The 27,825-nt window shown below is 49.6% G+C and overlaps 1 protein-coding gene across 2 annotated transcripts in view; it reads left to right on the top strand.

Moving 5' to 3' along the window:
* Positions 1-2,029: 2,029 nt before the first annotated feature.
* The window catches only part of SMIM3 (small integral membrane protein 3), a 116,057-nt gene continuing 90,261 nt past the window's right edge, over positions 2,030-27,825 (top strand). Inside the window, exons 1-3 of one of the 2 annotated variants that reach the window (XM_085617697.1) lie at positions 2,030-2,102; positions 17,639-17,713; positions 18,985-19,143. The gene's annotated coding sequence lies outside the window, so the exon portion shown is untranslated. The remainder of the gene's footprint in view (positions 2,103-17,638; positions 17,714-18,984; positions 19,144-27,825) is intronic. The other variant, XM_085617696.1, reaches the window with a different exon arrangement.

Below are 27,825 nucleotides of genomic sequence, written 5' to 3'. Positions count from 1 at the left end.
CAGCCCGGGATGAGACACCTTCCCGGGCAAAAAAGCAGCCGCACCCGAGCACTTTACAGGTCTTTTAAAGACCATTTGCATGTTAATGAGTCCTTGCTGTTGTTTCACCCCTTCTAAGAGCCCCTGCAGCTCCACTCTGCCTATTGTGTAAAGTTCAGCCCCCCCCGAAATTTTTGCTCAGCCCCCCCCGAAATTTGGCTCTAGTTGCGCCTCTGCTGTCCATCACCCTTCCAGTCTCCTGGGGAAATGCCCATCTGTCGCCAGGTGCCAGCTACGGCCATTCCAGCCTTGGTGGTGTTCAAGACAGACAATGTCTTGTTGTCCAGACCACCAGCACTCACTGACAGATGTGTGCATGCTGTGGCTACACGGACTGCGTGTTCAACATAAAACAATACCAATTAATGTGTTATTCACATTACCAAAACGAAGGCTACACCGCTAGAAGGGTTGAACCTAAAATATGTGCTCTTTAATAATCATTACTGAAGTTTTGCAGGGCATTTGAAAATCTTGTGCCAACTCCATAAACAGGTAATCTTATCTTACTTTACTTGTTGATTCTGTTAGAGGTTTGCCCAGAGCCCGCAGCTCACAGGAGTTACAATGACCAGCACAAGGGGAGTCTGAGAGTCGAGACTCTAGTAGAGTCAATGTGATGACTCAGTCAATCTCACTCTCACACAACCTCACCTGCTCGACGGCCCCCCTGAGGTCTGACCATTCGATTCAGTAAGAGAGTGACAATTAATTGAAGCAAGTCACTCATGGCCCGGTCCCAACTTGCACTGATCCTTGTCAGTCACTCTAGAGTCTTGACACCTGGCACCCACATAGCAGGCACGAGTCCAACTCGACTCTGACTCCACGCCACATCAACGAAACCTTTACTGCTGCACGGGGACTGACCAATAATTTTTGCCAGGGCTGCCATCATTGGTAGCGCTTTCGTGCTTATCAAAACAATTGGAGCAACAGAGTGATAATAGCCAGGTCGCCCTCCACTCACTGATTCATACAAAAATGACCTGGTTACATAGAACACTGCAGCCTTTCAATGTTACATCAACAAAAGAACACGGGCAGGATTTATTTGAATATATCTACTCCTACATCAGGCTATGCTTATTCAGCAGTCGTGCCCAACCCCAAGTGTTTTTTCTTCTAAAAGTTTACAGTTTGTCAACCCACCACACACATCCTCACATCAATTACAGAAAGGAAAAAAGGTGTGAGAAGACATTTGTGATATTGTCTCTGATTTTACTGGCGCAATTGTACTTCAGGGTATGGGTACACTTCTGCTGTTTGGTAATTTTCTGGTAAATCCCAATGTTCATAAGAGTACTACATGTGTATAATTGGGATGCACCCATACGGTATAGTGGGTAATTTTTTTCAAAGGTAGACTACCCATTCTGGGCTCTGCTAGGCACACTCACATACGTTTGGAGCCATTCTAATATGGCGTCCACTGGTCGCATATGCTGGCCTTCCTACCACTCGAACCTACTGTAACAAATGATGCCGTGTGTCCTCTTCTATCAGGACTGTTGGCAAATGGAAGTTTACTCTCTCTCAGCACTTGGGCTATGATGTAGTGATATGTTTTTCACCATGACTGTTGTTTAGGGCATGTTCAACTAAATCTAGGCTTTATTTAATAGAAACACACTCAATCCGAACCATTTCAATATGGCGCCCACACTTGCCATAGTCCTTTTATTGTGTTCGTGATATCGTCCAGGTGGTGGTGGATTCCCAGTATAACTGTGGGTATAATGAGGTTTATTCCTATTATTCACTGAGATCTATGATGGTGGGGCACTTTTCACATTGTGACTGTCTTTTAAGGAATGGTTCACCACTCCTGACCGCTGCGCAATAGAAATATACGCGATCGGAGCCTTTCTAATATGGTGTTCGTATTTACCGCAGTCCATTCTTTGTGTTTGGGACAGCGTCCATGTGTAGGAGGTTAATGACTTAATATAAAATGAGCCACAGTAATGGCGCTCGGTTCTTTTCACGGAACCGGACGTCATGCTGTGATTCGTTGGAGCTACCATGCTCCTTAAGTTTTGCAATTACTTGTTTTCCAGGTACTCCCCACCTTTCCGTGTTGCGGGACGTTTACGCCTAAATTGTTTGTATGATCTCTAGTAATTCACAATATGCTCCCTTTTGACTGACTTATGTGTGCATGTCCTTTTGTTCTTTGTAAAATCAATAAGAACCAATGTTTACCGTGTTGACTTAAATCAGCTAATACGCCACTTATATATAATCAATATGGCACTTCCTTTTGAGTACTTAGTTCTGCTGTGACATGACGGCCGACAGCCACATAACGACTGCTCTCTGGAAGGCTGTCCGCATTGTTTTGATGCGTGTTTATGTGGCAACATATTGTGTAAACTGATGTCGCGGTGTTCCCTTGTTGGGCCGCTTAACGTAGGAAAGTTGCATTGCATTGCTGAGCCTTACAAGAGAAATTCTAAATTTGAAGTAATTCCAACATGGCATTTGATTGTGTTTGAGTACTAGCTCCATTCGCATATTGCGGCCGTCATCCTTTAAATTATGGTTTTCTGTAAGGCTGTCTATATATGCTGAATGTGTGTTTATGCAGCAACATAATGTTAACTATGGTGCTGTGGGTGTTTCGTTGTTATGTCCTCTTATACAGAGGATGGTTATATATGCTGTGCTCTACGTGAGAACTTTAAATGCCTTGAAGCCATTCCAATATGGCGCCTATCTGTTTCTATGAGTGCTAACACCATGGTGTTCAATTGAAAATTCTTGTCACGAATGTTCGCAAATTTTTAATTCTATGTCAGGACCGGAGGCTCCGATTATGCTTGTTTAAAGCTTAGCCACCACCACTGATGCAATATCTACTATAGGTTTGTAATAGAACGATTTAAAAGTAGATCCATTTGACCAGTCCGCAGTATTCATGATGTCGGTTAGGCTTACACCTAAGGAAAAGGACTTAGACGCCATTGCGCCACGAACAGAATGAGCACTGAACCTGGACACATCAATGCCCGCTTCATTCATAAGCCAACGCACCCATCTCGCCAAAGTAGCTGACGATACTTAGCGAAAGGGTTTTTGCAATGCAATAAACAGTTGACCTTGAATGTCAGAATGGAAATTAGATGTACTCACCTCGTACACCTTTACACATTACACCACACATAAGTTGGGATTATCCGTAAAAGCCGGATAAGACACCGAAGTGGAATTACTTTTGGTACGTCTGGAAATAGTAAAAGTCACCCCTTCCGGGGAGAACAGACGACCTGCGAGGTCCAAAGCCCGAATATCAGAAACTCTCTTGCAAGAGACCAGACACAATAACATCGCCAGCTTGGCTGAAAGCTGTTCCCGCTACAGGTGATCGTTAGTCGGCCAAGATTCCAGAAATCGGAGCACCACCGTAACGTCCCACAAAAAGAAGTACTTCGGACACGGAGGTCTGACCATCCGGATGCCTCTAAGTAATTTACACACCAGAGGGTGTTCTCCCACCGGCTTGCCTTCTAACTGAGCATGCCCAGCCGAGATAGCAGATCGGAAATTGTTTACTGTTCTATACGCAAAACCCGATGATGCCAAAGAAGCAAGGAAATTCATGACCATGGAGACATTAGCTGTAGTGGGATCGACGTGCCGTTGAACACACCAGCTACACCACTTGCTCCATGCTGATGAATACCGCTTATGGGTATTATCTGACCATGCTTGCTTGACGAAAGCAGAAGCGTCTGATGAAAGGCCTGGGACCTGCCATCTGTCCCTGAAACCTGCCACGCTACAAGCGGTAGCTGACCTGCGTCCACTAATGGATGAGGGACCTTGAGAGGGTCCAGCAACAGGTTCCATCTCTGGGGGAGGAGAATTGGTACAGCACAAGACATTTCCAGGGCTATCGGGAACCATGCTTGGGCTCTCCACAAGGGTGTAACCAACACCAACTCTGTCTGTTGGCGTCTGGCCTGGGCCAGGACCCTGGTTATCATGACAAAAGGCGGGAAGGCCAGGTCTGAAGAAACGCATCTGAGGCCAGAGCCTCCGGGCGCCAGCTGTAAAAATCCGGGAGTTGTTTGTTCAGTCGTGACGCAAACAAGTCCAACTGGCAAGGTCCCCATTATTTATTTATAAATCTGTTTATTGAGATTTTTGAAAGGTGTACATCACATCATAAAACAGAATAATGTGCAGCAACATTTAAATCATGGCTATGTACTCAGGCTGGCATACAATGAACTGTAAGAATGGGTGTATCTCTTGGTTCCCTATCACAGCGAAGGCCCCCACGACAGCGGCGCCAACCATAGAGCCGTTTTGTGTCCTGAGGCCCTACCACATAAGGAGTGACCCCAAGGCGAGAGTTTTACTATTGCACCCATTCTCCCCTAGGGTTTCTCCATAAACAAATGGCAAATTTGTATACCAATAACAGGGACCAAACAATTGGGCAGCTATGGCCCCAGCAAACCAACAACAATGATAACAGCAGCAATGTCCGGCCATTGTCCAAGTATTGCTCACCCAATGTCCCGTAGGTCGTCCCCCCCAGCCCCGTACCTCCCACTCAGGTCACTGTACAGGCTGCGTTACGTCTGCACCTATGCCTCGCCAATCTGACTAAGTCTACGCTGCCATATGCCATGGCACTCTGCTGGACAAAGCGGTACAAAAGGGGGTGGTGATGGACGGAGCATCAGAACAAATCAAACACTCACAACCAGTCAACAGATCTGGGTTTGATCCATCACCGTTTTTTAGCCCACTCTGCCACCCCAGTTCAGACATGGCCATATGCAAATTAGTCTGACCCTGTGCCTCATGGGAACAGTCCAGCCTGAACTGCCAAGCCATGCCTTCCCTGGACCGGAAACAAGCTTCCTAGGACCGGTTTCTGGCATTTGAGCCATCTTCAGCCAGGCTTGCTTGAATCCAGTGGCAAAGTGAGCAAGGGACTCACGTCAGAGCTTACCCTGCCAACTTATGGCGAACAAAGCGGTACAAAAGGGGGTGGTGGTGGACGGAGCATCAGAACAAATCAAACACTCACAACCAGTCAACAGATCTGGGTTTGATCCATCACCGTTCTTTAGCCCACTCTGCCACCCCAGTTCAGACATGGCCACATGCAAATCAGTCTGACCCTGTGCCTCATGGGAACAGTCCAGCCCGAACTGCCAAGCCATGCCTTCCCTGGACCGGAAACAAGCTTCCTAGGACCGGTTTCTGTCATTTCAGCCATCTTCAGCCAGGCTTGCTTGAATCCAGTGGCAAAGTGAGCAAGGGACTCACGTCTGAGCATACCCTGCCAACTTATGGCGAACAAAGCGGTACAAAAGGGGGTGGTGATGGACGGAGCATCAGAACAAATCAAACACTCACAACCAGTCAACCGATCTGGGTTTGATCCATCACCGTTCTTTAGCCCACTCTGCCACCCCAGTTCAGACATGGCCATATGCAAATCAGTCTGACCCTGTGCCTCATGGGAACAGTCCAGCCCGAACTGCCAAGCCATGCCTTCCCTGGACCGGAAACAAGCTTCCTAGGACCGGTTTCTGGCATTTCAGCCAGGCTTGCTTGAATCCAGTGGCAAAGTGAGCAAGGGACTCATGTCTGAGCATACCCTGCCAACTTATGGTGAACAAAGCGGTACAAAAGGGGGTGGTGATGGACGGAGCATCAGAACAAATCAAACACTCACAACCAGTCAACAGATCTGGGTTTGATCCATCACCGTTCTTTAGCCCACTCTGCCACCCCAGTTCAGACATGGCTATATGCAAATCAGTCTGACCCTGTGCCTCATGGGAACAGTCCAGCCCGAACTGCCAAGCCATGCCTTCCCTGGACCGGAAACAAGCTTCCTAGGACCGGTTTCTGGCATTTCAGCCATATTCAGCCAGGCTTGCTTGAATCCAGTGGCAAAGTGAGCAAGGGACTCACGTCTGAGCATACCCTGCCAACTTATGGCGAACAAAGCGATACAAAAGGGGGTGGTGATGGACGGAGCAAAAGAACAAATCAAACACTCACAACCAGTCAACAGATCTGGGTTTGATCCATCACCGTTCTTTAGCCCACTCTGCCACCCCAGTTCAGACATGGCCATATGCAAATCAGTCTGACCCTGTGCCTCATGGGAACAGTCCAGCCTGAACTGGGGTGGCAGAGTGGGCTAAAGAACGGTGAAGGATCAAACCCAGATCTGTTGACTGGGTGTGAGTGTTTGATTGGTTCTGATGCTCCATCCATCACCACCCCCTTTTGTACCGCTTTGTTCCCCATAAGTTGGCAGGGTATGCTCAGACGTGAGTCCCTTGCTCAGTTTGCCACTGGATTCAAGCAAGCCTGGCTGAAGACGGCTGAAATGCCAGAAACCGGTCCTAGGAAGCTTGTTTCCGGTCCAGGGAAGCCATGGCTTGGCAGTTCGGGCTGGACTGTTCCCATGAGGCACAGGGTCAGACTGATTTGCATATGGCCATGTCTGAACTGGGGTGGCAGAGTGGGCTAAAGAACGGTGATGGATCAAACCCAGATCTGTTGACTGGGTGTGAGTGTTTGATTGGTTCTGATGCTCCGTCCATCACCACCCCCTTTTGTACCGCTTTGTTCGCCAAAAGTTGGCAGGGTTTGCTCAGACGTGAGTCTCTTGCTCACTTTGCCACTGGATTCAAGCAAGCCTGGCTGAAGACGGCTGAAATGCCAGAAACCGGTCCTAGGAAGCTTGTTTCCGGTCCAGGGAAGCCATGACTTGGTAGTTCGGGCTGGACTATTCCCATGAGGCACAGGGTCAGACTGATTTGCATATGACCATGTCTGAACAGGGGTGGCAGAGTGGGCTAAAGAACGGTGATGGATCAAACCCAGATCTGTTGACTGGGTGTGAGTGTTTGATTGGTTCTGATGCTCCGTCCATCACCACCCCCTTTTGTACCGCTTTGTTCGCCATAAGTTGGCAGGGTATGCTCAGACGTGAGTCCCTTGCTCACTTTGCCACTGGATTCAAGCAAGCCTGGCTGAAGACGGCTGAAATGCCAGAAACTGGTCCTAGGAAGCTTGTTTCCGGTCCAGGGAAGCCATGACTTGGCAGTTCGGGCTGGACTATTCCCATGAGGCACAGGGTCAGACTGATTTGCATATGACCATGTCTGAACTGGGGTGGCAGAGTTGGCTAAAGAACGGTGATGGATCAAACCCAGATCTGTTGACTGGCTGTGAGTGTTTGATTGGTTCTGATGCTCCGTCCATCACCACCCCCTTTTGTACCACTCTGCTGGACAAACCAACTCCCCACCACCCGGAGCGGCGCCCTCATCATGTACCTGACAGTCCTCTGCGGAATCCTCCCCTAGACGCATCATGATCTGTAATAGCGCCTCCCACTGGGCTGCAATGGGCGTCTTCCTGAGGCCTAGCGTTTCCTCCCTCCAGAGGGCCACGATCTCCGCCCTAGCCCAGACCAGTAAAGAACCACGCCATGCCCTCATGTGTGGTGGGGCAGCCGTCTTCCAACGTTTGGTAAGAAGCCGTTTCGCCACCACAAACCCCAGGTCTATGAACCCAGAGGTGACCTTTGTGGAAGGTGTTCTGTGGAAAAGGTGTAATAGGTAGGCTGGCCACTCAAATGGGATATCACGACCTGTGCACTCGCAGAGCGCCTCCTGCACTGCCTGCCAGTATGTGTTCAGTACAGGACAGCTCCACAGCATATGGATCAGGCCAACATCCAGTTCCGCACAGCGGGGGCAGCATGCATCCGCACGGTGAAAGTATCTATTAATATAGGCGGGCGTGAGATATGCTCTGTCTAAGATGAAGAATTGTATTTGATGAAAGCGCATGTTCCTGGGAACTCTCTTCGGGCCCTGCAGTACCCCATCCCACTCCTTGTCAGTCACGGGTCGAGCCAGATCTGCCTCCCACTTATCACGCAGCGGCGCCAGGCTAAGCGGCGTATGCGTACGTAAGGACGCCGCGAACCATTTAACCAGGTGCCTCCCCCACCCCATAACATGAAGATATTGTACCATTAGATGTTGTTCTGGCTCCTCCCTTAGGTCCCCCCAGCAGCCCGCGAGCGTCGCCACCAGAGCCCGGTGACGGAGAAAGTGGCCTGGAGCTAACCCCGTCTTCTCCGCCAGGGCGGCAAACAAAAGAAGAGTCCCATCTCGATAGAGGTCTCCTAAGGTGTGTATGTCTGCCGCGCTCCAGTCTTCTAGTTCCGAAGCACTAAGCACCCGCTGCCCACTAGGGGAGCCTTCGAGCGGTATAGCCGGGGCATAGGGGGTCTGGGACCGGGTAAGACGGAGACACCAGCGATAGCATTTGTAGGCCACTGCCAGTAGAAGAGGCTCAGGCCTTGACACCCTCGTAGCCGGATGGAAGAGCCCAAGGACGTCAGCCAGTGAAAGGGGGGGCGCCGCAGTCGCGGTATCCTCACGACGTCTATCTGCCAGCCAACGGGCTATCCACTGAAGCTGCGCAGCCAGATAGTAATGTTCGAAACACGGCATTGCAAGTCCCCCTTGGTCAGTGGGGAGGTACAGCTTAGGCAACGCGACCCTGTGACGCGTGGCACCCCACAGGAGGTCCCGGAGGGACCGCGCCAATCCTGCGAAGAAGGACGCCGGGACATAAACGGGCAGATTGGCGAAATAGTACAGGAGACGGGGTAAAATCACCATTTTAACTAATGCTATGCGGCCGGTGACCGAGAGAGGAAGCGTACCCCAGAACCTCATCTGAGCCCGGACTGTGGATACGGCTCTGCCCAAGTTGCCCTCCACAAGATCCGCCGGCTGACGGCATATTTGGATACCCAAATAGCAAAAGGTGTCCGGTCGCCATTGCACCTGCACTCCCCCAAGATGATAACTTGGATCTTGGGTGTTGGCCCTGAACGCATATAGGCAGGACTTAGCAGCGTTCATCCGGAGACCTGAGAGGGCCTCGAATTCCAGCAGAATACGCTACAGGTCAACAGGAATGTGAGACACATCCCTGACAAGAACAAAAGGTCATCCGCATAGAGTGACACTTGATGTGTCGCATCGCCTAGGGGAATGCCGTCAGTCAGCTCCCTGCGGAGTGTGGCCGCCAGCGGCTCCACCGCAAGCGCAAACAGGAGGGGTGAGAGCGGGCACCCCTGCCTGGTGCCGCGGCCAATAGGGATGGCATCAGATATGTACGGACCGGTTCTCACTCTCACCGTGGGGTCCTTGTACAGAAGGGCTGCCAGTTGGAGGAAGCCGAGGCCCAGCCCGAAGTGCTACAATGCCGCCACCAAATATCCCCATTCCAGGCAGTCAAAGGCCTTTTCAAGGTCTAAAACTAGGCAGCCCGCCCTGGGCATTTGTTGGGCACTGTCTGACGCCACTCGAAAAAACCGCCGCAAGTTAAGAGAGGTACTGCGCTTAGGTACAAAGCCATTTTGGTCGACATGCACCAGCGCCGGCACCACTGGTGCCAGGCGCTCTGCCAACACCTTCGCCAGAATTTTATAATCCGCATTAAGCAGAGCGAGGGGGCGGTAAGACCCCAGCTGGGTGGGATCCCGCCCAGGTTTGAGCAGAGATACCAGATAGGCCTCTCGCATTGAACCGGGCAAGGTACGCTCCTCAAGGGTGGCTAGATAAAGAGTGTGCAATTTGGGTATCAGTGTTTCCCGATAGGTTTTATAATACTCCGCCAGGAGCCCATCGGGACCCGGCGCCTTCCCAGTGGCCAAAGAGGCAACCGCATCCCTGATCTTGTCCGCAGTAGGGGGACTCTCGAGTGACTCCTGGTGCTCATCTGGGACCGTGGGCAGACAAGCAGCCTCCAAGAACTGGTCTAAGTCATGTGCCTGCCGACATCCCGTCGAACGATACAGAGACGCGTAATGCGCCGTCATTACCTGGTGGATCTCCCACTGCATGTACACCAACGACCCGTCAGGCCCGCGTATAGCGCCGATCGGAGCCTGAACAGTCTCCTGCCTGTGCAGCCAGGCCAGTAGTCTCCCTGCCCTATCTGACGTGGCATGAACACGAGCCGAGTGGGCCGCATAATCGTGACAGCGCAGGCGCTCCAGCAGTTTGGCATGACGCGCCCGAAGTGTCAGCAGCTGGTTCGAGTCACGACCGCTGCCCTCCCCGAGCCGTTCGCACGAGAGTAGGCGAGATTCCAAGGCAGCAAGTGACAATGTGAGTTGCTTGCGAATATTCCATGTCGCGCCTAAGCAATGCCCCCTGATGCTGGACTTATGGGCATCCCACTCTATCAGTTCGCTGCTCGTGGTGCCCTCGTTAAGGTCAAAGAACTGCTCTATCGCGGTGCCCAAGGAGGCTCGGAATTCTATATCCTCCAGAGCTGCCGACTGGAGGCGCCACGTAGGGGTTGGGGGACGGCCAGGGTTCCATCGGAGGCACAGCCTAAGGGGGTTGTGATCGGAGTGCGTCCAACCTAGATATTCTGCCTGATCTAACAGGATAAGTAAAGGATAGGAGCCCACCACCCTGTCAAAACGCACATGGAGGTTGTGTACTGCCAAGTAGTACGAGTAGACGCGGTCGTCGGGGTGTAGATTGCGCCACACATCGACCAAAGCCCAGCGCGACATCCAGTCATTCAGAGCCTGTGCGTTCAAGCCCACTTGTGTATTACGGAGGGGCGGAAAGGACCGGTCAAGGTGCACGTCGAGGACCAAGTTGAAATCCCCACCCAGTAGCCAAGGGAGACCCGCATACGGTGCTAACACCGTCGACAGACGGGCAAGGAATGATGGATGTTCAACGTTCGGGGCGTACAATGAGCCTAGCAATATGTGCTGCCCATTGAGTTGCCCGCGCACTAAAGTGTATCTCCCGGCCGGGTCGAGCAGTACCTCCATACATGTAAATGGGGTGCCCGCCCTCACCCAGACCAACGTGCCCCTGGCGCGCGCTGAATATGTGGTTCCTAATAGCTGACTCCTCCAGCGGGTACGCAACCGGGCTATTTCTGCCTGTGTCATGTAAGTCTCCTGAAGGAGGGCTATGGCCGCCTTGTGTCTCTGCAGATAAGCGAAAATGGAATATCTACGAGCTGGCGTGTGCATGCCCCGAATATTCCATGTGATTATGTTGGTGGTGGCCATTTGGAACAATTATAGTCTGCATAGGTGGCGGGGCCAGGGTCCGCTCGACCAACATGGGGAACAGGAGCTCTATATGTCAAGCTGGTGCGCTGCATCAATAAACAGAACAAAGAAACATATACGCGGTGCCAAGCACGCGAACTGAACAACAAAACCAATATAACTATCAGTGCAAACCCCTGTGCGGGCATTCGTCCAAACTATAAGCTAACGCTTATGGAGTAAAACTAAGCCAGGTAGTGGCTAACGGGTGCTTATTGTGGCTTTAGCTGCCGTGAGCTGCTCCCCTACCACGGTGCCCCCGCACCCGCTGTGGGTGTCTCCTGTGGCATGGGCTTGGACAGGTATGGGGGTGTGGCCTAACTACAGCTGTCTACCCCTCCAGTCGCAGATTCCGCCCGGCATGCCGTCCCCCCCCTGGGGGCAGGGCCTCCCATCCCCCCCGCACTCACACAACTGCCAGCTAGACGCAGCACCGCCATCACACAACACTTTACCACTTTATACATCAGAGCCTTTAAGCAGTCGGCCACCAAGACTCATTGTCTGTCTCTTGGTGACGTGCATGTCAGCGGGTGCTGTCCCCACGTCGCTCCCGGCTCACATGATCTGCTCGGAAGTCTGGGGGGTCACCAGCGCCATTAGTTGGTCCTCGGAGAGCGTGGTGGATGGAGAGGACGATCTGCTGGTCTCAGGATCGCTATGCCTGTGAGTGTCCGCTTCTCCCTGACTACTTGTAGATCCAAGGGTTGCCACCGCTGCCAGCGCTCCCTGGCGCTCCAGGCGTATCCGCTCCGGGCTAGGCACCACCCCCGGGCCCAATCCCGCATCTCTTCGGGACCTTCTCCGTCGCCTCCGCCGGGGCCTCTTCCCCCTATGATTGCCAGGTTCCGGATCTGGTGGTCTCTGTCCACCACTCTGCCCCGTCTCCTCTAGCCAGTCCCAGACCTCCGATGGGGCATCGAAGAAGCGGGTCCCCTCCTTTGTGACCACTCTGAGGCGTGACGGAAATAACAGAGAGTATGGGATCTCCAGGTCACGTAGTCGGCGCTTCACCGCCAGATAGTTGCTCCACCGCTTCTGCACCACCGCCGTGTAGTCCGGGAAGAACATCACCTGCCCACTTCCCACTGCGATTGCGCCCAACTTCCTGGACTCGCGGAGCACCACATCTCTGTCCCGGTATTTGAGGAGTTTGAACAAGAAGGGGCGGGGCCGAGCCTCTGGCTTGGGCCGCTGTGCTGGGACCCAGTGGGCCCGCTCCACCACAAACTGCGGGGAGAGTACCCTCGGACCAAGCAGATCTCGAAGCCATCCCTCGACGTATTGCTCTGGCTGTCGTCCCTCCTCGCCCTCCGGCAGTCCCACCACCCTGATATTACTGTGCCGGGAGCGCCCTTCGGCATCCTCGGCCCGATCCTCCAAGGTGTGGACGCGATCGATTAAGTCGGTTACAGTATGGTTGTTCCCCACTGGTTGGACATCCTGGAGGGCCTGGCGCTGTAGGGCCACTGTGTCCGCTAACTTGCGGTGGTCAACATGAAGGAGGGTGAAGTCCACTGTGACCTTGTCGATTCGGGATTCTAGAGAGGCCTTTGTCTGCTCCAGCGTAGAGTCGATTCGCTCCACTGTGGCAAGCACTGTGTCCAATTTCGCCGCCAACGCCGCTGCCCGGGGCTCCACGCCCTCGCCGCGACTCTCCGCCATGGGGCCCGAGCCCGCCACCAGTGTCCGGCCCTCCCTTGGCACGCCACGCAGCCGGCACATGACCAATTGCTGAGCAGTAGGCATCTGCTGGTAACTTCAGCACCGGGCAGGCGGTCCGGGCCTAGACCCCCAGTCCACCACAACAGTAGAGAGCTGACACCGTAGGCCTCCTGCACCGCCGCGAGAGTGAGAGACAGAGAGGGAAAGCCAGAGTCCTCCCCGCAGAGTCCACCACCACAAACCAGGAGATGCCAGTCCCCCGCTACTCACTGATGCCACGGGCCCACAGAGGCTGCCACTCGCCACTCCCCTGATGTGTCTGAATCCCCTTTTGGGTACCCCTCCTCCGCCTGAGCATCGGTGTCCCCTGGAAATTAGGGCTGGTGAATATCCGCCGCCTCTCCCCTTGGCGGCCGCTCCTGTGTAATCGTCCACTGTTGGGCACCACTTCAGCGCTACAGGCGCGTTACCGGTGGCGACACACCTCAAACGGCTCCCGGTGCCAGCTATGCCAAGGCACCGAGTGTAGCGCATGCCATCTCCGGCACCTACGGGTCCGTCCGTGCCTCTCCTAGTTCCTCGGTGTCTTACTGCATGCACGGATCCAGGCGCCACCACCACGTGCCAACACCTTCGATGTGTGACAGGAGTCCAGGTGCTCCCCTCACGTCAATGCCAAGCGGTCTCCCCCTCCTCCACCTCTGCTCAGCTCGCTGACCGGCACCAGGCCGTCCACCGGTCGCTCACCAGGCTCCGGGGCTCCAGGCCCCTGCACAGGCAAAGCAAGTCACTGCGCAATCCGCCACAGCGAGGGCCACCCCAGTGTCCGGCGTCAGGCCCACCACTCCACTGCTGCACGTAGGGAGGTCCGCCCTGTCCACCTGACCGCCTCACTGCATCTGACCGGTCTGCAGAGCCCCTCCGGGGGATCGCCTCCTAGCGCTCTGCCAGTCCACTCACCGGGTCACTTCAGGCACTTGGACGGGGCCGTTGCAGCACCTCAGGGAGTCTGCAGGGGGGCCCCCCCGCACCGCCACACCGCAAGGCTGCTCACCCCGCGGCACCACCAGCAGGCCGCGAACACCTCCGCACCTCCGTCGCTGCCAGCACTACGTCCCGGGTGACTCACGATGGCAGGGCAGCCCCGGCCGGTCACCACACGACCGGTCCTGTTCCTGCTGTCGTCGCTGGCCCAGGGCACCGCATTCAGAGGTTCCGGTGGCGCCACACCTCCTCCGTCACCGGTGCTCCAGCCTGTGCGGCCTGGGTCCCTCGTGCCGAGCCGCGGGCTAAATTCGTTGATGCGGTCAGCCGCGGCACACGCCCACCGCACCGCGTCTGCCGGCTGCAGCTCTCATGCGGCAGGACCGGAGCTCCCCGCAGCCGCACCAACCAGCTCGTGCTCTATGGTGGCGAGGGGAACACGGGTCTCACCCTCGTCAGCGCCCAGAGTCCAGGAGAAGCCCAGCCAGGAGAAAGTGCCAGGATCACTCTCTCGCGGCCATCATGCAAGCGCGCCCAGCCACGCCCCAACTGGCAGGGTCCCCATAAGAGGTTCAGCATTCGGAAGACTCGTGGGTGTAGTCGCCAATCACTGTAGTCCCGTAGGTAACGGGAGTGCCAATCGGCCACTTCGTTCTGTCATCCCGGGAGGTATTCCGCCACTACTGATAGATTGTACTGAAGGCAGTAGTGCCAAAAATCCTTGTCAATTTCCGCCAGGATGCGGGATCTCGTACCCCCAAGTTTGTTCACGTACCGGACCGCTGATATATTGTCCATTCTCAGGAGAATGCAACAATTCGTCTTCTGTGGGGAGAGGCTGCGAATCGCGAACGAGCCCGCCAGCAACTCCAGGCAATTGATATGAAGGAAGAGCTCCTCCGGAGACTATCGTCCCCCCGTCGATCGGACCGCAGCGGGCTTCCCAGCCCCAGTGGCTGGCGTCCGATTCGATCACTACTTCCGGTTTGGAACCGAATATGGCTCTGCCATTCCACGATTCCATGTGGTCGAGCCACTACAACTTTTCCAACCTCGCTTCCTCTGAAAGAGGGATCTGTTCGGCATAGCTGAGGCCTTTGCGGAGATGTTGAATTTTTAAACGTTGGAGAGCACGGTAGTGAAGGGGACCTGAAAAGATGGCCTGGATCGAGGAGGCCAGCAAGCCCACTACCCGGGCTATGGATCTCAAGGACACAGTCTGCTTGCTCACTATCGATCTCAATTCTTTCTTGATCGTTCTGATCGTGGATGTGGGCAGCAGAAGCTGGCAGCTGCAAGAGTCCACCTGAAAACCCAGAAACTCTATAGATTGTGTGGGCACCAGAAAGGACTTTTGAAGGTTCACAATGAAACCCAGGGTTTTCAGCAGGTGAATAGACCATTCCATGCGGTCGGAAGGCACGTCGTAGAGATTCCTGCGCCTTATCTAGGCCACTGAAAGTGGCCACAAATTTGGTGAGTTCTTTCAGAAAGGGTTGCCCGAAGAGGAGACCCTGGGCTACTGGGCCTGCATCTGAGAAGGATAATTCCGCCAGTTTGGGGTCCAGTTTGAGGAGGATAGACCTCCTCCTCTCGCTAGACATGGCGCAGTTGGCATTGCCTAACAGACACACAGCATGTTGCACCCAACCAATGAGGTCGTAGGGATCCACCGGAGACCCGGACTCCTTTGCCTGGAGACCCATCTTGAGAATATTGGCCAAAGGCCCTGAAAGATCTAGGAGTTTATCCTGGCATGACCGCCAGGCACGGTCAATGCCCTTTTTTGGGTCCTTTGAGTATTTTTTAGGGTATGTCAGCATGGTCGGATCCACTTCAGGGGTCTCCGCCACGCGAGCTGCCAGGTCAGGTCTCGGGCATTCAGACTTAAGTCGCGCCCTGACGTCCTTGTCGAAGGGGCGTCGGAGGTTTGACTGAAGATAGTCCTCCACTTCTTGCAAGGGCATCCATGCCATAGAATTAGGATGAATGATGTCTGTCGGGTCGAAGGTAAGATGTTTAGGTGGTGGAGTAGGCTCCACATGATCTTCCTTCCTGGTCTTTTTTGCTGGTTGAGCGAATTCCTCCTGATCGGACTCGCCGTCAGCCGAGGAATCTCCCTTGTCTTTGTGGGAAGACTCAGTTTGTTCCGTTTGCGCCAGATAGGCGTGGTCATTTGCTAGGGCCCTGGATAGCCGAGCGAAGTCCTCCGAGTGAGGATTAGTATTCTCCTTTCCCGTTGGTTTGGGACGGATATTTGTGGCTGGGAGCCAGCCCTGCTGCAGCGCATAATTGTTAAGATGCCGCTTAAGGGGTGCAATCGCCCTCACAGCTCACTGATTGCTGCACTCCAGCATCCAAGGCCTCCACGAGGTCTTGCTCGAATGAGCCCGAAGGCTCGAAATCAAAATACTCCTCCTCATAACAATAATCAGCCATGGTGCAAGCGGTAGCTGTCACCCTAGAGCACAACCGATGGTGCGTAGGCAAGAGCAAATAAGGGGGAGAGGAACAACCCCAGGCAGGCCAGGCAATCAAGCCTGAATCAAAGATGGTAAATAGTGGAGGGAGGGCCTGCCAACCTCTCTAGGCAGAGCCTATGCAACTATTTTCCAACCCTCAGCAAAACCAGAGTGTCAGGTGTCATCGGGGCTAAAATACGGGTTTTTTTGTTTGAAATACGAGCATTTCCCGCTCTGAACGAACTCTGATCATAACTAAGTCGGAATAATGGCATGCCCGGTATTGGCCGCCCGTAGAGGAAGAAAGAGGACGCACGCGAGCACAGACGCGCCGTCCTCAGCCCCCAAGAAACTCCCACTCCACTCTTTGAAGGCCACGGGCGCAGAGCGCCCGGCCGGGGAGGCCGAAGTGCTCCCTGATTGCCGCACACACGCGCGAGCTATCAGCCGGTAACCAGGCAGCGCGAAGCACGCGCAAAAGCACAGGAGCGCCAGCGATCCCCTCAGTAATACGGACTACAACAGCATAACAAACAACACAATCGAACGCTAGCGATCAAGTAATCAGCTTTGCCAACGCAGACCAAGCACACAACAGAAACCAAATTGTTACACCTGTAAAGGCATCAAACACAAGCAGTGCACTCAAGAAACCCATACACCACAATCGTATGAAAAAGCAGTAAGTGAGAGGCACTTAACTGGCTGCGGAGCAGCAAAGAAAGAGGAGGTGTTTGCCTCAGTTGGGCCTTATATAGGTATAGTCTCTATGGTAGTATAGTACATGAGACTCATGGGATTTGCAGTTTTATGGAATAAAAAAAGTTTTTTTCATTGTAATAAAGCAAAGAAATGAGAAGCTTAATCGGAGCCTCCGGTCCTGACATAGAATTATATTCACTGAATTGTACGAAATGGGGTCTGGGACATTTGGAGCCATTTTAATATGGCGCTTACACTAGCTCTAAGTTGATGACAAACCACTAGGCTGACTTTCACAATTGTGATTGGATGATAGTTTTCGGTCCATTGACCACTGTAGATGAGCATGGACATTCTGCAGATATCTATCAGAATGCCCTTAGAGTTTAAAAACGATGGTTTATGCTGATATAACGTCATTGCTATTGAAGTGTATATAAATTAGTTGAACAATAATTTGTTTTACACTTATTATGGTGTCTCAACTCAGATAACCCTGATCATTTGGTCATGGTCCCGCTTTTCGAAGGAAGGTGCTAGAGTGTTTTGCTGTAAAATAACGTTGTCATAGACCATTGTATTTATTGGAATCATGGTGAAACTTTTATTTTTACATTTGTTACAGATACATTACACATTCTATTCTCCTGTTATATGGCACAACATGAAGAACATGCAAGAAGATCTCTCGCCTGTTGAGGTATGACAGTGTATCTTGATATTATATTCATACCAATTAACCATGGTAGACCCATGACGAATAAAAGTCATAAGTAATTTTTCGTAAACCTGATGTTCTTGATACTGGTGTGGGGATATTTTTTCCATGTACAAAGAAACGCCACTGTAAAATCTCCTAATGGAGAATTGTAAATAAGAAAATACTTGGCGAACCTCTCTTTTTACTGTTCATTTCTCGTGGGAAACTAAATACTGATAATAAATAGTGTGGCCCATTGTGTATGTCATTGTTTTCTCCTTGTGTAAATATTAATACTTACACTTAGTACAGTAAACATTGATCTTGGTTAAACACCTCAGGATAGAATTGTTAGGCCAACACATGTTAAAATGATGGAATGCATAGAGCAAAGTAATTAAATTGGTACACCATGTTACGTCTGGTTTCATGTACAGTGTAAATAGATTTGGTTTGTAATTTTTGTATATATTGTAAATAAGTTTATGTTTTGTATATATTTTCTAGCCCTGAAGAAGTCCCAGGTGGACGGATACCGGGCATTAGACACACCCTCTTGCCTGGGTCACAGCTGTTCATTGCCCAATACGCAAAAGTTGCCCCCATCGAGGTCCCAGAGACCTGGAGGTATAGTTAGTTCGGGTAGCCAAATAAATTCTGTGTTAATGCCAATTCCACACACTTCAAAACTTAGGAAGGAGGTGTGTCATAGAACCACTCACGACCCCCAAGTGCACGCACTGCTGCCAGCAGTGTGGCATCTTGGGGAATGCTGGTATACAGGAATTCAATGTCGATGATGACCAACAATTGGTTCACTGGGTCATATTCCAGAGGGTCCAGGATATTAAGGATGTCGGTAGTGTCCTGGACAAAAGAGGGTTGGTTAATGACAGTTTGCCTTTAAAAGAAATCAGCAAATTGTGAGAGGGGTTCCAATAATGATTAGATACCTGAAACAATCGGGCGTCCAGGAGGTGGACGTTGAGCTTTACAATTTTTAGGCAAGATGTAAAATGCAGGAATTCTTGGTTTGGGATTAATCAGAAACTCAGCTTCTTTGTGGGTTATCCACTTCTTTTGCCTGGAATCTGCCACCATTGCCCTTAGCAGATCTTGAAGCTCCCCGTAGGAGCTCTCACCAGTGGTCTGTAATTTGAACGTACCCCTAGTAACCTCAATACCGCTGTTTCGTAGTCTTTGATATTCAATACCACGATTGCACCGCCTTTGTCAGACGGTTTTATTTTTATTTTATCATTCTCCTGTAGAGATTTGATTGCTGACCAATCGGTTTTGCTCATGTTCTGGAATGTTTGTTGACCACACGACTGTTCCAAGCTGGTGACTGGTGATATCTTATAGCACCTGTTGCTCAAACACTGCTACTTCAGGGCCCAAAGAGGAAGCCGGGGGACAAAACACCAAAGGTCGGTGTAAATTTGTTGAGAACACTGAGGGTGGATCAAGTATCTTGTGAAGCTGTATTTTTTGCATCATTTCATAGAACTCAGTCCTGAATTTAAATGTGTTATGTTTAGGGGTCGGTACATAACCCAAGCCCTTATTTAGGACATGAAGTTCAGCTGGGGCTAATTGGTAAACAGAGAGGTTAACCACTATGTTATTCACAGGGGCGTCCTGCCCCTACTGCGTGTGATCCTGGGGGAATGAACCTGCCATGTCTGTTCCTGGTTCTGCCGACCCTTGCCTCTCCCTCTCTGACCTCCCCCCTGGTGCCTTGTAGATTCTGGCCTAAAAAAGACCTCAGTAATGTACCAGATTGACAGCCCTGGGTCCCTAACATAGTGGTACACAGATCGCACCAGGCACCACGTCTTCAGCTAGGCTAGGGTGCAGCAGGTGAACACTTGCACTTACACACATGTGCTTCTAGCTACAGCACGTGTAGTTAGTCACTCTTCTATCATGCCCAGCCATGCTGCACAAGCTTCATGCTCATTCACTCATACATACAAATTATCAAATCAAGGACTGCGCCGACCAGCCGTCCTGGGATCACCATAGCAACAAGTGAGATTAGTTCTTTCTCCCACCCTGGCCCAGCTTGCAGGTCATCATGATGTCTCTGCAGGCAGAGCTTCAGCAAGGCGGTGCAATCAAGCGCTGCTCGCACTGTGGCTGATTTTATGCCACCAGAGCACTTGCCTAGGCTGACAAACAACAGGGGTCGCAAGCAACGTGGCAGGGGTCGCAACTGGTGGCTTGTGGGTCCCAGGGGTGACCCCTGCCAACCTCTAATTGACGTCCATGATTGTATTGTATTTAGAATTTGCATGGAATGTCATACACCTGATAAGGCCCAAAACACATCAGATTTCTGGATACTCTTTACCGGGTGTATATTTGATAGGGTGTTGGTTCTGGTTAGGCCCCACATGAGAGACGTTCAATGAGCGTGAGGTTAGTCAACGTGGTCTAAACATGATCATGAGCCCTTATGTATCAACGCATTTCCACATAAACACAGAAGGGCTAAAACCCATTGATACATCAGGGCCATGGTGTGGTGAACTGGGAGCTGCACAAAAGCTTGAGATAACACATAAAAATGTGTCAGTAGACACCGGTGCACATTTGAGAATTAACCTTCTTTTAGGTTTGGCCAAAAGACAACTTAAGCTTTGTCAACCTCAAGTAATCAAAATACTTCATAAATAAAAATGACATACATAGAAGGACTTTGGGTCAGTCCTTTGGTTTCTTCATCTGTCATTGACATTATGCTTCTATCCACAATAGTGTACAGTAATGGGCATTGGGTGGGCCAACTTCAGCCATTGGTTCCCTTGTATTGTGAAGTATGGCATTTTTCCTGATCACATGTGCACATCCCCATAAAAGGAAGAGAATTTATGTGTCAGAACAGACTGGCCATTACTTTTTTTTTTACCAATGCTTATTTTCGTGGGAATGGTCTCTGCATGCAGTTATGTGTGAATGAAAAGAGTCAGGTTTTAATGTTCTCTAGAATTTGAGGTGAATTATTATTATTCTATCAGGAATCGAATTTCACAACTTAGCATCAGGTCTGAGAAAGAGCTTCATTCACAGTGACACTTTTTGAAGGGAGGGGACGTCATACACATAGGTTCCAACACATAGGTCCTGTGCAATACATGCCGACACACGTCTAAGCCATATATGTGCATCAGTGCTGACTGGGTCCATATGTTACAAAAGTGTGATTATTCTGGAATAGTTACTTATTTTATTGTTACTAGCGTAAACCTTGCCTTTCTATCAGTTTCATGTCACTGAGCAAGATATGAGCGACAAACTACATGCATCTTATAAAACAGGGAGGACCAACGTTGACGTGACCATGGCTGGGGTATTTACATTTGAAGTAAACAACAAACAGGCCCTTGCTTGAAGCATTCTATCTGACTTATTTATTTTCATTTAGAATACACAACCCTGGCTTAAGGATACTAAAGACAACGGTTCACTGCGTGGATGTATTGAGAAAGTGTTACACATTTTTAGAGATTAGAGAGATGCAAGAAATGAAGATGAGATAGACTAGTAAGTACTAGCCTTGGTGAGTGAGACTAAATTAAACAAGATGACATGAAGGAGACATGCATAAAATATTATTTTAATGCTTGAAAAATATCCTTCTTCAAAATTTGTTAATGGACTTGGACCTCTTTCTTAGCATCGGCTAGACAATGTATTCCATACTGATGTTGCATTTTGTTTGTTTTTAAATGAATACAATTTTCATGGTTAAGTAGTTCTTTCCTGCTCCCAAATGACCACTAAAGAATGACACAATTGGCTAAGATACCATTAAATGCCATAACATACCATAAAATGAGGTACCCCACTGCTAAAATGCATTATTGCAACGTGTGTATGTGTGTATGTGTGCAAGAGCACACAAGCAGATGGTGGAGCTCGACACTAACTGGGAGGTCTGTGTAGGGTGTTTTTAATGGATCCCTGACATGAATTACACCGGTTTGAAATATAAATGATAACAGGTGTCTGACTTGCTAAGATATTAAAATGTGTAAAGAGCTGTGATGTACCCTTTATGTATTTTTGATAGAACATGTTTATTTTGTGGCAGTGAGCTTGAAAAAGCTATTTAATTTGAAGTGCAGCTAGCAATTGGTACTGATTGGAATTGTTATTAAAACAATGGCCAATAGAGAGTGCTTACTTAGTGAATATGGATCTGCTCCATTTGCCACATAATTTCCAAAATGTGCAGATTTTGCCAAAAATGTTTGTATATCAAATGGATAAAAACAGTACTATCAAAGAATGTGCTGCCTTACTTGCATTTTTTGCCATATAATTTGGACCTCTCTGCCATATATTATTGGTAGCCGTGGAATTGGTAAAGCTCTAAAAAAGGGGTTTAGGGGGATGTCATTATCAATCACCTGTGAGGGTATCCAGGTGCTGTGGGGGGTGGGTGGGGCCTGCTGCTGGCAGTTGTCAGTCGAAAGATCCACAATTTTAGGCCATCTCTGAACTTCTGTAGGGTGCAGTCCGGAGGTGGAGTGGGAGGCCATTCCAGGTCTTGGTGGCCAGGTAGGAGATGGTGCGGTCACAGCTTCTGCTATTGTGGAAGCGGGGCATGTGGGTGAGGGAGAGGGAGGCGGAGCTTGGTTGTCTGCCGGTTGGTGGAAGTTCAGTATGTGGTGGAGGTAGGCTTTTTGTGCAGGGTCTTGTAAGCATGGCCAGTACCTTTTTTGGACAGGGAGCCAGTGAGGTACTCTGAGGTGGGGGTGATGTGAGCTCTTCTCGGGTGGTCAAGGATGAGCCTGGCTGCAGCATTTTGGATGGTTTGCAGTCTGCTCAGTAGTTGTTAGGTGATGCCCACATAGAGGAAGTTTCCGTAGTCCAGGCGGCTGGTGATGAAGGCTTGGGTGACGGTGTGTCTGGTGAGGATGATGAAATCCATATTTGACAGGCCACAGTGAAATATTTCCCATATTTCACACTGTAAAGAGTGGGATTGGCCCTGCCTTTTACAGTAAATCTGGTCACACTTATGCAGAGAATGCAGTATTCTCTGAAATATCCCAAATCTGGTTACATGCTTAGTCCTGCCCCTTTTATCACTAAAATACTGCTGTGAGATTAGACTAACCATTCTTGAAAGACACTCCTTTATTTGCATATAATCAATTTGGATTTGTGTCTGCAAAGCTAAAATTGTGGAAGGTATTTTCCCCATCAGAGCTATTCCCACTGTTTACATTTTTGAGTTGATTAATGGTACAACCAAATTCCAAAAGAACGTTAATCTGCAGACACATTTTCTAATAGAAGCTCTCTCTAAATATTCTACAGAGGTGATGCCTATGCTTAACCAACCATGGGTTATCGCTTACAGTCTGGCTCATCTGACAAAACATGTTGCACTGGATCAAGACTTACAGCTCGGATCTCAGGATTGTGGCTATTCACTCTTCTAATCTGGAGCGCCCTCTTCTTCAGAGTCCTATCTTTTGACCATTCTAGCTCCTTGGTCATAATACAGCTCATTTCTCTTGCACCTTAAGTCACTAGGAGGATCTTTCTACTCACACAGTTCCATATGGGCTAGGGTTGTCTGTTCAGACTAAGAGGTCAGTTCTGTTTCCAATTGCTATAAAATAATGAAGCACTAGTGCTCATTTGGAACTTTGACAATCTACCGCTACATCAAATTGGAAGTTGCAAACCGATAAACAGATGGTCAACAGTATAAAATTTCAACAGGGATGCTCAGAGGAAGAAGGTGGACAAACATGTTTTATGAGATGAGGCTAAACGTTCATAACAGCATAATGAAAGGAACTAAATATTCCTTTAAAATATCTTTCTCTCTTCGTTTAGGGAAATAAATGTGTTGATGTCAAGAATGAGTCTAAATAACTATTGGAGGGTTGAAAGAATGCAACACAGCAAGCAGCAATACAACTAAAGAACGAAAAGGCAAAGTCCCCCAAAAATGTTACATGATGGAAAGGTGTATTAGCTACTAACCAACACATATTAGAGAAAAATAAAAGAAAAGTACAAAGAATTAGATCTAACAATCTAAATGAAAGTCAGTGGGGGCATCTTTAACATTGGCTGCTACAGAACGTGAACAAAGTTTATGGAAAAAATTAACAGCGGTGAAAAAATGACCAGTGATGAGTAGGACTTTGATGAAAAAAGATGAGACAAATGAATGGATGTGCTGGGATACAGATGGTGTGTTAAATGAATTGGACATATTTACCAACAACTTGCCTGATTTTGAGAAGATATTGACAAAACATCCACCAAAAAATAGGTATTTGGTGTCAAAGTACCCTATTTGGAGTTCTCTCAATAGCTGCCATTTCACAGACGGTGGACTTCTGTTTCCACCAAAAGTACAAATAAGTGGAGTGCCCTATCTATAGTGGCCGATCCAACCCAAGTATGGAAGAGATGGAACTATTAAACATTATCAAGGAAACGTTTGCACATTTTCACCAAATGTTAAGGATAGTGTCTTCACCTTGCCAGGAAACAGTTGCAGTATATTAATGAAACTGGACATTGACAATTACCCCCGCACACCATTTTAGAGGGAGACATTTCCAGTCCTCACATTTCATGGAAGCCCTACAAGGGTCTTGATGGCACTTCCATCAGAGGTACCCCAAAAATGTGACTGCACTCATGATGGAGACAACCTCTATATAGATGGAAGCTTAAAAGTGTGGGTTCCTGGTGGAGAACTCTAAATATGGAACATTTTTCACTTGCAGGGCGGTGGAGAACTTAGGTCAGCCACTATGCCAAATGGACATTTTGCCAGCAAAATTAGAATCTAGTTTCCTTTCTAGAGCAAAATCCTCACCACTGTGATAGGTCTCAAGGCATCACCCAACAAGGGTTCAACAAGCTCAGACATTGTTCAGTTCATAGCAAGTGGAAACCTGAAGAAACAAAAGTGGCAGAAGATGTCCATTGACAACCAAGGCTCGATCTTGAGTTGCCAGTTATCTCTTTCTAGTATTTTGAGACCCTCTCTTTCTCCAGTAGACACAACCAATGTGGTCAAGCAACGAAGGTTTCCAGATTTCAAGAGCATGTGATTTGAGAGGATCAAAAGAGGTTGCTTTGAAGCCGACAGCAATGTGTGATGCAGTAATATCACCCTGACTAAAGATAAAGTTATCAATTTTAAATAAGTGTCTTGCTTTTTCTTCAGAGCACCTGGGCAAGACTTCAAAATACCAGGGCACAATGTGAACACTCTTCAAAATAGGACTCTACACACTTTAGAATACCAAATTTCAATGTGAACAAAGCTAAACACTCATTTGTAAAGTAAAGGAGAATGTTTATTGCAGCAAGTTCTCATATATCAAATGGCAATAATATACATGTAAAATAAATGCATGCAGTGAAAGTATATACACAAGCATAAGTAATTGGAACTTGGAATACGTCACCGGCTTTCTGTTTGGCATCATCCTCGTCAGCACGACTGGGGAACCCGTTGACAGTTTCAGGCAGGAGATCTCAACAGGGCACACAAAAAACATCCCTGGGCAGCGCGTCTTCTCTGCAAGAGAGTTCCTGTCAAAGCACCAAGAGGTCTCTGTCTTTATACCTTTCACTAACAAGGAGATAGACTTCTAGAAGCTCCCCCTCCCTTCGTCTGTACTGTAGGTGCTGGCTACACTCGCTGCATCGAGGTCACTCAATGGAGCTGGCCAGGCTCTGATGACAGTTCTCATACAGAATTCTTCACATATTCCTCCTTGGACACTGTACGCATCCCACATCATTTGTTCTATCAGCTTATCTCTCTCGCTCAGTGAATTGAGAAACATAAACAACCTGTGCATGCAAGTAACCTCACCCTGCCTGCGTTCACAGCTGAAATGCATGGTCAGACAGACACGAAACAAAACCGTGCTCACAAAAATGTAATTAATCCAAAATGGAGTCAATACACGATCTCACAATGTATAACTGCCTGTAGCATTACAACAAGCGAGACAGGATTCTCCAGTTCTTGTCTCTCAATTCTGTGACTCAGCCAGGCACACAGCAGAGTAGAGAGGCAGGTCCTCAAGTTTCAGAAATGCCCACTACAGGCTCTTACTACTCTGTTCCTACTGGGTCCCACTGGATCCTTTGGCTATCAAGTCTCACAAATTTCCAGGCATTTAGATATAGTGAGCACAAAGGGCAAACCTGCAGGCAAAATATGCGAAGGGGCAGCTGGGATGCTAGTTGGGCCAACACTGGCAGACAGGTTCATTTGGTACCATAGACCAGGCTTCATCTTCTTGTGTCTTGTGACGAACCCCCGTTCCAGCACATCTCCTTACCTGTACAATGGGGTAGCTGTCTTCCTTTTCCCCACTCACCTCCTCACAAACGACAAGACCTAGAAATGAAAAATGAACAATTAGAGGAAAGATGGTGGGCCGGGACAACAACAACCAGCTCAACACTAACAAAGGTCTTCTTGCGACAAGAGGAGAGGGTTGGGGAGGTCCTACCTGGAAAGGCAATTGATTGGCCATAAAAAGAGGGAAGAGGAGGGGAAGAGGCTGATAAGAAGGATGAGGAGAACAGAGTAGGAGGTGACGATTGGAGAGGAGGAGAGAGATAAGTGGACAACGAAACGAGGGAGACCTACACACAAAAGGTGTCACACTCTCACAGGCCAATTTTTCTTCTGGGCAATAAAATATCAGTCTTGCGAGATGCATGCATAAATCATTTTGTTGTAAAGGGCAAGGTGAAGGAAAAGTGAATAGGAATTCTGAAAATGACCAGAAAGTAATGGGACTTTTACACCATTTTTGCTTATTGTTTAAAAGGGCTGGTGTAAAAATAGTTTGCTACGTAATGGGTTTACTCACTAGTGTTACGTAAAGATTTACATAAGGCAAAAATTAGAGCGGACCTGTTTTTCAATATACAATAGGGACATATCAAACTACTTTTACGTCATAAATATCAAAGGTGAGTGTTGGCTCAAAAGTCCCTCGTGGCATGGTGAATTGTACTATCCTGCTTCCATTTTGTCCTGGCCACTGGGCTCAACTTCTTTTATGATGCTGCTACCCCTGGCAGATCTCTGTACTTTGGAGTACAACCAAGTGCCCTGCTCTTCTCCCATAGTGGAGAGCGCTGCCTACCCCCTGGCCATGCTATCTGAAGACTGACTGTGGGCTGCTTGTAACTGACTCTGAGAGTACAGCAGTGGCGGCCCCTCCATTAGAGCGGAGGAGTGCCGCCCCCCCCTGCCACCATGCTCAAATAAAATGACACTAAAACAGGGGCTGACACTGCTGGTGGGGGAGTGGTAGTGCACTCCCTTCACTGTCCATGAGGGTTTTGCCGGCCATCTCAGGTACTTGATAGCACTAGTATCACTCAGTGGTGTAGCTAGGTGGGGGCGGTCCGTCTCAGACGGCACTATTTTGGGGCGGCCAGCCGGTGGCGGCGGCAAGACATAGGTGGCCTGCCACCCGTGGTCAGCCCTGGATTTATTACAGTACAGTGATGACAGTACACCCGGCCACCCCACGCGTGCGGCGGCCGGCGGCTGTCGCTGACTAACACCACACCACACATGTGCGTAAGTGCAAGTGCACCTGCTTGCAAATGCATGCTGCACCCCCTACCATAGTGGTGGTGCGGCGCATGTAAATATGCATCCCAGGGCCGTCTTGTAGCGTGCTAAGGCGCTTCTAATGACGGCCCTGGAAATCATTTTTAGCAAGCCCCCGCGCTCCAGCAGTGACCCACACGCGGTGCACTTACAGGCACGTCACCACCACGCGCATGAGAGGACATGCGCAGCCATTATGAGGTGATAGTAATGAAACAGAGGCAGGCCCTTAATCACAACGCTTGTTATGTCCTTATCGTTACCACGAAAGCTGCGCTCAGCAAAGTTGAAGCGATTAAGCTGCTACCGCTTCCAAATGCGAGCCCGTAAAGTAAACACCGTGTATCAGGTGAGCGGCTACTGCTTTCCAGTGCTTTCCACGAATTTCGCCTCCTCTGTGCGCTGAGCTCCAAACCTTCACAGTCCTATGCTTGAGTCGCTCGTCAGTTTTTTCTTCCCTTTATGGGAT

This window comes from Triturus cristatus, chromosome 7 (assembly GCF_964204655.1).
Source record: "Triturus cristatus chromosome 7, aTriCri1.1, whole genome shotgun sequence".
Classification (NCBI taxonomy): Eukaryota; Metazoa; Chordata; class Amphibia; order Caudata; family Salamandridae; genus Triturus; species Triturus cristatus.
Note: the sequence above shows the minus strand (reverse complement) of the source record. Positions and strands in the feature narration are given on the sequence as shown.